Raw genomic sequence first — 13,532 nt, 5'->3', positions numbered from 1 at the left:
TTGGATCTATCTCTATAGATTCTAATCCCCAAGATATAGGATGCTTCCCCTAAGTTCTTCATGGAAAAGTGTCTAGATAACCAAGCCTTTACTGTGGATAGCATTCCTACGTCATTCCTAATGATTAGGATGTCATCCACATATAACACCAAAAAGGTGATAGCGCTCCCACTTATCTTCCTGTACACACAAGGCTCATCTTCGTTCTTAACGAAGTCATAAGATCTGATTGCCTCATCAAATCTTATGTTCCAACTTCGGGAAGCTTGCTTTAGTCCATAAATGGATCTAAGCAACCTATACACTGTATCTAGGCAGTTCTTGGACATGAATCCCTCAGGTTGTATCATATACACCTCCTCCTCGAGGTTTCCATTGAGGAATGTAGTTTTCACATCCATCTACTAGATTTTATAATCATAGTGTGCTGCAATAGCCAATAGAATTATGATGAATTTCAGCATTGCTACGGGTGAGAAGGTTTCGTCGTAGTCAACACCTTGCCTTTAACGATACCCCTTAGCCACTAGCCTTGCTTTATAGGTCTCTACCTTTCCATTTACTCTGATATTTTTCTTAAAGATCCACTTGCAACCGATGGGTACAATACCTTCGGGCGCATCAACTAGGTTCCAAACCTTATTGGAGTACATAGAATCCATCTCAAAATTCATGGCTTCTTGCCACTTCCTGGAGTCTATACTCATAATAGCCTCCTCGTAGATCTGAGGATCAATATTTTCAACATCCTCTCCTCTAATATGTCTCATATATCTCTTAGGAGGATGGGATACTCTATCAGACCTACGTAAATTTGAAACTTGTGTATTAGGTACCTGAACAGACTCGGGCTGTAGAGTGGTGCTTGAGTTTGATTCTCCAACCTCGCTCAACTCTATCATGCTCCCACTATCTTCGCCAAGAATGTGTTCCTTCTCAAGGAACACTGCTCTCTTAGCTACAAAGACCTTTTGGTCCTCTAGATGATAGAAATAATACCCATAAGTTTCCTTGGGGTATCCCACAAATTTGCATCGCTCTATCCTCGATTCTAACTTATCGGGGTTGTGTCTTTTAACGTGGGCAGGGCAGCCCCAAATCTTAACAACCTTACAATCAGGCTTTTTTTCTTTCCATATCTCATATGGTGTAGACACTACCAACTTAGTTGGAACTCTGTTCAGAAGGCAAGCTGCGGTTTCTAGGGCATATCTCCAGAATGAGATGGGTAGGTCAGCGAAACTCATCATGGACCGTACCATGTCTAATAACGTACGATTTCTCCTTTCAGAGACACCATTGAGTTGAGGTGTATAAGGAGGTATCCATTAGGATAATATCCCATGGTCCTTGAGGAACTGAGTAAACTCTATACTTAAGTACTCACCTCCTCGATCTGATCGAAGAGTTTTGATACCCTTTCCAGTCTGGTTCTCCACCTCATTCTTATACTCTCAGAATTTCTCAAAGGCCTCGGACTTGTACTTCATTAAGTACACATATACATACCTTAAGAAATCATCAGTAAAGGTAATGAAGTAGGAGTAACCACCAATGACATGAGTTGACATGGGTCCACATACATCACTATGTATGAGTTCCAACAGCTTAGTGGCTCTCTCTCTCCAGTTCCACTAAATGGAGAGTTGGTCAGTTTTCCATGAAGGCAAGGCTCGCAAGTTGCATATGACACATAGTCGAATGGATCTAGATATCCATCATTTAGCAACTTTTGAATCCTTCTTTCATTGATATGACTTAGCCTACAATGTCACAGGTATGCACTATTCATCTCATCTCGTTTCCTCTTGGACACATTTACATTCATGATATGTGGAGTAGTGTCTAGCATAAACAAACTTTTATGCAATATTCTCTCGCCAATCTTCCCTCGGCTTTGCTAGAATTTATAATAAATTGTAGATTTGATAAGCAATACTGGTATCCAATACTAATGCACTATCACAAAAATCTGACAATTGGAGATTAATCATGAATGTACCTGAAGCTTCTCCAAGCTTCTATTTTGCCCTCTCTGCAAGGTACTCTTTGTAGTTCCTCTTCTAGTGCCCATCTTTACCATAATGGAAGCACTAGCCTTTGTCCTTTGCTGGGTCTTTCTTAGCAACCTTTGCTTTACCTGGTCTGCCATTGCCCTTTCCCTTCTTAAGGGACCTTTCTGCTTTCCTTTTCTTTCTGGTCTCACTAGTGTAGAGAACTGGCTTCTCTTTATTAATAGTACTCTCTACCTCCCTCAACATATTGAGGAGCTCTGGGAGAGTCACCTCAAGCTTGTTCATATTAAAATTCATTATGAACTGTGAAAAGGAATCTGGTAGGGACTGAAGCACAATATCCACACACAAGTTATCCTCTAGGACCATTCCTAGACCTATGAGTTTCTCTATCCACTCAATCATCTTTAGGACATGGTTCTGAACTGGTGTCCCCTCAGTCATCCTAGCGCGGAAGAGGCTCTTGGATATCTCATATCGCTGAGTCCTTCCTTGTTCCTCAATTAATTTGTGGACATATAGGAGAATGGATCTGGCATCCATCTTTTCATATTGTCTCTGTAACTCAGGAGTCATAGAGCCCAACATATAGCACTGAGCAAGAGTGGAGTCATCAATGTACTTCATGTAGCAAGTGATCTCATCCTCGCTTGCCCCTTCTTCGGGCGCAGGCATCACTGTATCAAGGACGTACATGATTTTCTCCACCGTGAGAACAATTCTCAAGTTACGGAGCCAATTCGTATAATTTGGACCAGTGAGGCGGTTGCCACGTAAGGGATTTGAAAGTGACATTTTCTAAAAATAAAAATACAGCCGAAATGAATAACATGTAGATTTTGCAAAAAGTAAACTATCAAGATATGAACTTCTATCTTAATATGCTCCTACTATTTTACTAACCAGTCACGCGACACTCTCAGCATGTGAAACGAAGTCTCCGGCAGACTTCTAGTGGGGATCAGGATCCAATCAGCGTCTTAGTGTAACCTCGAGGGACTCGACCAATCACACTAAGCCTAAAAGGTAGGCAACTCTTACCGATCACAACTCTTTGTGATTCCCATCCTGTTCGGCCTCCGAATCACCATGGTCTCGAGGGACTCGACCAACCATGATACTCGGTTAAGTCAACACCTTCGTTACAAGATGAGTCTGATTTGATGATATACTCTCGAGGGACTCGACCAAGCATACCATGTCCTCAGGTCACCGGTGATATCTCTATGTCATAAGCAAGATAGCGAATCACGATATAGGTGAGTCTCGAGGGACTCGACCAACTCAACCTACACCGGGAATCGGTTCCTACTTATAACAATGGAAGGCCACGTGGGTCAATTTAATTGCCTCACGTTTACCGACTTAATATTATCGAGAGAGATGTTTCTATGATTTGGTCTCCTAATATGACATGTCACACATATATATATTTAATATATATCTACATCACGTGCAAATATATATATATATAGTATATGTATAAACAATCACACCAAATGATCATATACCACAGCCTAATGTGATTAGGCCCGAGCCAGTAGGCCTAATCACTCACATCAAGATCTATGTGTGCAACGGTGCATATCCATGACTTGTGATCGTCCATCTCGTCCTCGTCGGTTCCTTCAACATATCGATGCATCTTCATGCATCGCGATCGTCCATCTCGTGGGTCTCGCTATCACATCTACGCTCCCGATACGCCTCCTCATGTGATTACAAATCAATCATAGGCACGCAGGCCCGACAATAAATGAGAAATATAATGGAAGCTCGTGGACCCCAATAATAATAATCACAAGTACACACATCACTCGGTCCATGATCATCCGTCCATATATCATACATTACATGTATAATTAATCATCATCATATAGGACTACTAGATAAAAATAAAATAATAATCAACTAAACTTTTTAATTAATTAATATTTAATGAAATTAGGGACATATAGGGAATGTCTTAGTTCCTAAGGGTATTTGCGTCAATGATTTTGATGTCAAAAAGCTTCTCAAAAACACAACACACGTAGTTCAAAACCAATCTATCGCACGAACAACCTGGCTCTGATGCCACTGTTGGGAAATCTTAGGGGCGACATCACATGCGCAGCGGAATAACAAGAAAACAAAATCCTCAATTCCCAAAGAGATGTTCGTCGTCATGCAAAGATTGCTGCGCAAAATTCACGAAACTGAAAAACTACGTATAGAGTAGATTGTGTTACCTAAGGAGATCGTATATCCCTGTTTCCTTGTAGATCTTTAGGAGAGGGTGAAGGAGGTCAAGCGTCCTCCTCTCTAGCGGTGATCCACAAAGCAGGGCTGCGACGACGCTCCTCAAAACTCCAAGCTTGCTCTGAGGTAGAGAGGGCAAGGAGAATAGGAGAGGCAAGCAAAGGCTCTAGCCTATGAGGCTCTGAATCCCTCCTATTTATAGAGGTCCCCTGTCAAACCCTAATGGATCCTCCCCTAGTGGGTATTGGATTTGCATCCAATAACCCAAGCCTTTTAGATTACTGGATCTCTATCCAATAATCTCTTATGGGCTCTTATTGGATCTCGTCCATGGGATCCAATAATTCAGGGGCTTATTGGATATCCAATAAGACAAGGGCTCCGTCGGATATCTCATATCCGAACCTCTACTCATCGCAATGCCTACCATATGTGTGTGAACCTCTAGGCCCAATATCGAGCTGGCCGTGAGTTATACCTGTCAGAACTCCTTCTAACTCAGTGAATTATTATCTCTGTAATAATTCACTCGACTCAGCGACTACGGACGTACTAGGCCACTACACCGTAGTCCCTAGACGATACAGGGAAATCCAATCTATTGGACCTATCTGTCCTTAGTTACCATGTACTTATAGTCCCTCATCCATCTAATATCCCATATACCGTATATCAAGCATGGTGCTGTCAGACCCATACGGTTTCTACTCGAGTCTCGCTCTAATCGGATTCTCCCAGAGAACTCTTTCTCTCTCAACCCGAATGACCCTGACCAGGGATTTGTTAGAGCAAGAACATATGGGATATTCCTCTCATGACGCCGAGAGTGGATGATCCTCTATCGACACTCAATAGCCCTCGTAATGTCGACTACCACTCCCAATGACCAGTTGTACTAGATCTGGGACAGCCAAACCTATAAGTCTGGTATCAAAGAGTGGAGCACTCATACAGGACATCTTGGTGTCTCAAGTCTAAGGACCAGATATACCACTAGGACTATAGAATCACTGTCTGATAATAAGGCATCATCAACCATCCAGCATTCCGTAAGCGGATCAATCAGTGAACTCATTCTCCAATAAGCACTTGTACTATATCCCTAGTGTCCCTACACGAGCAGCTATGAGACTAGCTGCATCCATCATATGGATGGGTATATATCACACCAGTCTGTCCGGTTATCACGATGTCCCTCTCGAGTAACCTATGACCGGGATTATTTAGGATATGTATTTAAAGGTGAATCGATCTCATTTTCGTGATCTCATCATGATCCGATTCCCATGCACAAATCCAAGGATATCATAATATATATATACATATATGCAATAGTTATAAAGTGATTTATGCCAAAATATAATAAGCAAAAGGATTCTTTATCAAGTCACACGTGCCATCACTCATGTGATTGGCTTGTTGGGCACCTATGACTAGCATGAGTCCATACAAATGCTTCAGATATTACTATTGAGGGAGTACTCATATAGGAGGGTCACTCAGTGGCCTACGAGAGCCACAAGCACAACGAGACTGAGCGGCGGTATCCAGTGCATGAGAAGGAGATGATAGTGGCGGTCCATTATCTACGAGTTTAGCAGCACTACCTTCTCGAATCACGATTTGTACTGACGACAGGCAACATCACTTTGAGCTATTTCCAAACTCAAAAGAAACTCTCCCCAAAGCAAGCATAATGGTAGGACTTCTTAGTTGAGTTTGATATGACAATGGAGTATAAGCCCAGAAAAGTAAACATCGTGGATGATCCATTAAGTCGGAAAGTGTAGTAAGTGAATGCAATACAGTTGGAGGACAGAGGCTAAGCAAGCCAATTGCACTCCAACTTCCTTTCTAGGATCAGGGATGTGCTATACAGTGATACAAAAGTAGTAACTTTGATGTAGCTCATCAAAGAAGGTAAGGCACGATGATTTTGGGTCCAGGAGGGATTCATTTACACAAAAGAGAATAGGGTTTATATTCCTCGAGTGGATAATTTGAGGCATGAACTCTTGAGAGAGTATCATGATTCCCTTTGGGCTATATCAGGGTATTCACAGAACCTTGGCTCTTGTGGAGAGAGCCTTCTACTGGCCGAAGATGGGGATTGATATGGAGGAATATGTTCGAATGTACCTCACTTACCAGCAAGACAAGGTGGAGCAGCGAAAGCCGGTGGGACTTTTGGAGCCGTTGCCCATACCAGAAAAGCCATAGGAGAGCATTTCCTTAGACTTCATATCAAGCTTGCTGGTAGTAGGGGGACTCAAATTGATACTCGTAATAGTTAATCGATTTTCAAAGTATGCAACTTTCATTGCTGCACCACTACACTGTTCAACAAAGGAGGCGACCAAGCTGATGATGAAGAATGTGATGAAGCATTGGAGAGTCCCACACAATATCATCAGTGATCGAGATGCTCGGTTCCTAGGATGATTCTGGACTGAGCTATTCAAATTGTTGGGGTCTAAGTTATACTTCTCCACAAGCCTCTACCCCTAGACGAATGGCCAAACTGAAAGGATAAACTCGCTCCTTGAGTAATATTTTCGGCACTACATGAGTGTCAACCAACGAGATTGGATGAAGCAGTTAGACATAGCTCAATTCTCCTATAACTTGCAGTGGAGCTTTACGTCCAACAAGAGCCCCTTCGAGATCATTACAAGATAATAGCCATCAACTCCTCACAAATTGGCTATCGGGTATACTGGGAGTAGTCCATCAGCATATCATTTTGTAAGAGAATGACACCGAAACATATATATTGCATGGGCTTACTTGGAAAAGGTAGCCAAAGAGATAAAGAAGTAGGCAGACTTAGGAAGGTGATCACAAGAGTTCAAAGTTGGAGACTTGGTGTTAGTGAAGCTCCAACTAGTATTACTCCAATTCTTTAGGCACAAAGGACATAAAGAATTAGTGCACAAATATGAAGGGCCCTTCCCAATTATTAGTAGGATGGGTAATGTCTCCTACAAGTTGCAGTTGCTGGCGTGGCTTAAAATTCACAATATTTTTTATATCAGTAACTTAAAAGCCTACTACTCAGATCTGCAAGATACTTTCCGAAGTGTTCCAACTTGGCTACCCCCCACCAAAGCCTCCTACAAGAGGCGATTTGAAACTATTTTAGCGGATCGCAAGATAAAGCTACCTAATGGAGCTAAGTAGACCGAGTACTTGGTGAAGTGGTGAAATCTTTCCCGAACCAAAGCCAGTTCGGAGCTTGAAGATGCTCTATAACATGAAGAAGTAGTCATCAACAATTACCAATAAGCATCGATGAGGGTGTTGGCAGTTTAGGTGGGGGAGAATGTCATGAACAGTCGTCGTGCACCCGTAACAACTTTATTCAACGAACCATTTATTATTTTTGCATGCTTGTCTAGAGACATAATAGCATATTTTACCTTGGTTTTATATGTTTTTGCTTTAAAACTGTAAGCAACGATTGTTTGTAGCATTGTAGTGCGACCGCTTGCCATGCCGGGCTAAATTGCCCCAAAATGGCTTTGTTTTCATATACTACAACTTGTTTTTAGCACGCCGTAGCTGCACGCAAAATATTAGCCATCTTAGCACCCTAGAACCCCACGGGTGGCATAGGGCTGGATGGGGCTTCGGTATATTGTCGGACGTTGAACAATCTTCATAAGTTCACACGTTAACTTGACGGGAACTTACCTTCGTGCCCGACACCCGGTGAGTAATTGTTTATGAACTTACAATTGTTCATTCTGTTGAATCTTAGATTTTGATGATGAAACCAATCGATAAGTATTTATGTTTTAATTTATATTTTGAGTCACACAGGATACTTCGATTAGGATGAGACAATTAAAGCAGGAAATATCATGTTGGGCCAGAGGAACATGTCAGAAGATTGGATGCCGGGCCCATGGATCGGTCGACGTATCGACATAAGGCTTCAGGACGTGGATTCGGGCATCGAGCCAAGAAGAGAAGATATTATGCTAAGGATATCGGAGTTGCGGAGTCAACTGGCCAATTGGGCAATAGGCCGCAAGAGAGGACGATGCGCCGAAGAATCAGATGAAGCGTCGAGGGACCAATGACATACCAGACAAAATGATTATTGCTTAGTATTAATTGTCTAGATCGAAGTGTGTTTTACATGTGTAGGATTAACTAGATAGCAAGACATGAAGCAAAATGAAGTCCTAGAGTCAAGGACGCGATCACGTTGGGAGTTCGTGAGTTCATTAGAAGTCCGGACGTTCGTCGGAAGTTCTGGAGGAACCAGCCGAGAAGTCTCAGAGCTTGCTAGAGAAGCTCATCAGAACTCGCTATGAAGATCGTCGTGAAGTCCAGGTGCTTGCCGGGAGTCCGCCGGAACATTGCCGAGAGATCGTTGGAAGTTCGCCGGAAAATTACCGGAAGCTCACTAGAAAAATAGACTTACGAACTTTATTTAACTTAGAATATGTCTTAGGAATCATAGTTAGCACGTAATTGGAATTGGATTTAGGCCAACCCAATTAGGGGCCAGCTAGGCCCATGTAAGAACTGTGTTGGGTCCAATAAGAAGCCCAAACAGTGCCCAAGAAATCTCACCATCGTGGCATAGTCTTCGAGACTATGTCAGGCAATGGTACTGCCAGTCTAGGTGGTTGTACCACCCCTAGTAGGGTGCCAGGCGGTGGTATCACTAGTCTGGGTGATGGTACCACCTAGCACTACGCCCCTGGTAGTAGTACCGCCAGACCTAGGCAGTGGTACCACCTAGGACAGTGTCAGTCAAACTTACACTGGGCGGTGGTACTGCCCAACGCAGGTAGTGGTACCGCCCGTGCCTAGGGAACCCGAGATGGGAAAGTTTTAGGCTCCAAGTTTGAATCAATTTGAAGCCTATAAATACCCCTCTCATCCCTGGTTAAAGCACACAAGCAAAGAGAGTCTAAAAGCAAAGAAATGCTGTAGAAATCACTTGAGAGATCCCTCCTCTGGCCTTAAACTTAGAATTATATTTAGAGAAGAGTAAGTGAGTGCTTATAAGGGTTGTCTCCTAAACCCGGTAAAAGGAGAAGAGGGGTATAAAAGGTAATTGACCTTTGCCTATTGAAGGAATGCCTCCAGTGGACATCGGTGACCTCGTTAGAGGAGGAAGCCAAAAGTGGATGTATGTCAAGATTGACCTAACCACTTTAAATCTTGGTTTACATTTACTTTCTGCTATTTATCTTAACTGCAAACTATCGTCATTGCTTTACATCAACTACACTTCTGCTTTCAATTTAAAGATATTTCTGAAACGATTTTCGATGAAATCAGATTTTAACCGACAAAAGTTTTCAGCTGCACTAATTCACCACCCCCCCCCCCCTAGTGCTCTCTTGATCCTAACAATTGGTATCAGAGTCTCATAATTTCTCATTTGGTTTAACATCCAAGAGAAATAACTCATTTCAGCTTTCAAGAGGGTCACTCTCTCATTCGTCCTCCTTTTTTCAATGGGATGGACTACACTTATTAGAAAACTCGAATGAGAGTTTTCTTGCTTTCATTGAATCTCGATTTATAGCACATAGTCGAATTTGGTTTTAAAAGGTATTCTCTTCCAATGAAAGATTGGAATGATTTGGAGAAGAAGACTTTTTCTTTAAATGCTAGAGCTATGAATGCTCTATTTTGCGCCTTAGATAAAACAGAGTTTAATCGGGTTTCTTTGTGTGAAACGACCTTCGATATTTAGCATATTCTTGAAATCACACATGAAGGAACTAGCAAAGTTAGATATTCAAAATTAATTTTTTAATATATGATTTCGAGCTTTTTCAAATAAAGCCGAGCGAAACCATTATTGACATGTACACCTATTTTACGGTTGTCGTCAATGGTTTAAAAGCTCTTGGTAAATATTTTTCGGATTTTGAACTTATAAATAAGATTTTGCGTTCTCTTAATAAAAGTTGGGATTCAAAAGTAACGGCAATTCAAGAATCAAAAAATTTGAATACCTTTCCAATTGAAGAACTAGTAGGGTCTATAATGACCTATGAAATGATGTGCAATGCACGTAAAGAACTCAAGAATAACCTTCCAAAGGACAGGAAGGATTTCGAAGTAAGAACAATCGAAGACTACTTGAGCATAAGCTCAAGTGATAGTGAACTTGAACTCCTCACTAATAAATTTAAAAAGTTCATGAAACAAAAATTAAAGAACAAAAAGGACGCAACTACTTACTTTGAACACAAGAAGAAGTTGCCAAAAGACGAATCGAGCTCCTCCGAAGATGAGAAAATCAAAAAAGGCGAGGTGGCAAACTACGCCTTAACGACATTCGATGATGAGGTAATCAAAACCCCCTTAATTTATTTTGAAATTACTTGATGCTTTCCATGATGTATTTTCTTTTTTATTTAGTTTACAAAAATTATTTTTTAAAAAAATTACATGGTTAAAAATGAAATTGTAAAAATTAGGATCATTCTTATCATTCTAGTAATTTTGAAAATGACCATGAAAATTACATATTTTATGATAATTCAATAAAATATTAAATATAAATATAATGATTATACACCTAGTAAGATTAATCTTATGTATGCACTTAAGAAGCAAGAATGTGTATTTTGATGATTTCCATATTGTTTTTCAATGACGATGCATGACTTTTATATGGAAGGCTTGATGAATTTTTTTATGAACTTTGTCTTTGGTTTTCAACATAATGTATGGTTTTGACATAAGAACAAAAATTTGGGCATGCTAATATAAAGTCAATTATATAAATTAAAACTAAAGAAGTTTTAGATATCTATAAGAATCATTCAGAATTATGTTCAATGAAACCTTGCTTGATGTTGTAATGAAAATAATAAATATTTTGAAACCATGTTTTGATGTCATAATGATCATGCTTAATAAATTTCGAAATTATACATGATAATTTTCAAGTAATTTATGGTTTATTGATCATGATGGTTTTTATGATGAAATTTATTTTTCAATCCTAAATGTTAATGCATGTTTTTATTTGGCATAAATATAAAAAAAAGGGCATGCTTGAATGAAGTTAATCATATGAGTTGAAACAACTAAAAAGAGAAAAGTATTTTTCTTGAAAAATTTTTTTCTCTATCTTACTGACTTTGATGAATCTATTTGATCATCCTTTTATGAATCTCTTGAAAATAATTTTGATTTTACGATTTGAATTTGAATGAGTTTGTATTCAAATCATGATCTTGATTTCTTGGATTTACTACTTGAGATTTTTTTAATCAAGATCTCTTCCTAATACACCTACAAATTTTTGCTATTTATAAAAAGAAGAGATTTGATAAAACGAATAATATCTTTTGTAATTCAAGAGGTCTTATCTCTTATGACATGATGTATTTGTATTTATGGCTTGTATGCCTTGAAATGATTGAAATATTTTATACTATTTTGTTCTTCCCTTATTCTTTCTTGTTTATAATGATAAAAGAGGGAAAAGTTATGATCATGCATGGTAGGATACAAATTTGACACATTAATACCATCATGATTTGAAATATTTATGATTTGGAATGATGAATGCAATACTTATGTCTTTTATTATGATGATGTATGTGATGTATTGCATATGATGTGTATTATGAATGTTTTAAATGATAAATGTTTGGTATCATGATCAAAATATTGATAAATGCTTAAAAATTTTGATATTTTAGTATCATGTATGATATACTCATAATGGTGATTGATTTATCGGTATGCATGAAGAATGAAATGTATGATTGTTACTTACCTTTGTCATGATTTAGAAATTGATGTAAAGGTTCTTCCCTTCTTTTTGACAATGACAAAGGGGGAGATAGCAAGCTTGCACAATTCAAAAAGAGGTAAACTTGTCATCTTACAAATCTCAAGATAAGCAATGTTTGCCAAGTTACACATTTCAAAAAGAGGCAAAATAGTCCATTTTGCACATCTCAAAAGATGTAAAATTTTGCTAACTTTTTTTGTATAAAAGTTGATAGCTTGCATACTATAAATTTGCATACCAAAAGTGCAATCTTGCCTATCTCAAGATGCAAAATATGCTAACTTGCACTTTGCAACGGAAGCAAAATTGCTAGCTCAAACATTGCAAAGGAAGCAAAAATTTGCTAGCTTGCAACTTGCATATTTCAAGAAGCAAGCGTTGCTTTCTTGAACATCTCTAATTTGCTAGCTAACATGATGTAGAACTTACTATCTTGAATATTACAAAGAAATGTTATCTTGCATATCGCAAAGAAAAGCAAATATGCCAACTTGCACATCCTTAAATTTGCTTAGCTTTCAAATTGCATGATAATAAAACTTGATATTATGTTTTTCATGCAATGAGATGAACTTGTATTCCAAACACATGAGAATTGTACTATCCTTTTTGTTGATGACAAAAGGGCAAAAGTATGTTGATGTCATGCATGATTTGATGATGACATGTTTGCTTGGATTTTTGAATCCAAGAGTTTCTATCAATAAGCCATATTGATAGGGGGAGTTTGTTTAAACTATGGGAGTTAAGGTTAACTCCGTCGTCGATTGGTTGTCATTATCAAAAAGGGGAAGATTGTTGAATCTCGAATTTTGATGATGAAACCAATCGATAAATGTTTATGTTTTAATCTGCGTTTTGAGTGATGCAGGATGCTTCGATCAGGATGAGACAATTAAAGCAGGAAATATCATGTTGGGCCGGAGGAACATGCTAGAAGATCGGACGTCGGGCTGGTGGATCGGTCGACGTATCGACATAAGGCTTCGGGACATGGATTCGGGCATTGGGCTAAGAAGAGCGGATATTGCGCTAAGGATATCGGAGTTGCAGAGTCAACTGACCGATTGGGCAATAGGCCGTAAGAGAGGACGATGCATCGAAGAATCAGACGAAGCATCGAGGGACCAATGACATGTAGGACAACATGATTATTGCTTAGTAATTTCTCAAAGGCCTCGGACTTGTACTTCATTAAGTACACATATCTATACTTTGAGAAATCATCAGTAAAGGTAATGAAGTAGGAGTAACCACCAATGGCATGAGTTGACATGGGTCTACATACATCACTATGTATGAGTTCCAACAGCTCAGTGGCTCTCTCTCCAGTTCCACTAAATGGAGAGTTGGTCAGTTTTCCACGAAGGCAAGGCTCGCAAGTTGCATATGACACATAGTCGAATAGATCTAGATATCCATCATTTAGCAACTTTTGAATCCTTCTTTCATTGATATGACCTAGCCTACAATGTCATAGGTATGCATTG

The sequence above is a fragment of the Musa acuminata genome, unplaced genomic scaffold (genome assembly GCF_036884655.1).
Source record: "Musa acuminata AAA Group cultivar baxijiao unplaced genomic scaffold, Cavendish_Baxijiao_AAA HiC_scaffold_1138, whole genome shotgun sequence".
Taxonomy (NCBI): domain Eukaryota; kingdom Viridiplantae; phylum Streptophyta; class Magnoliopsida; order Zingiberales; family Musaceae; genus Musa; species Musa acuminata.
Note: the sequence above shows the minus strand (reverse complement) of the source record.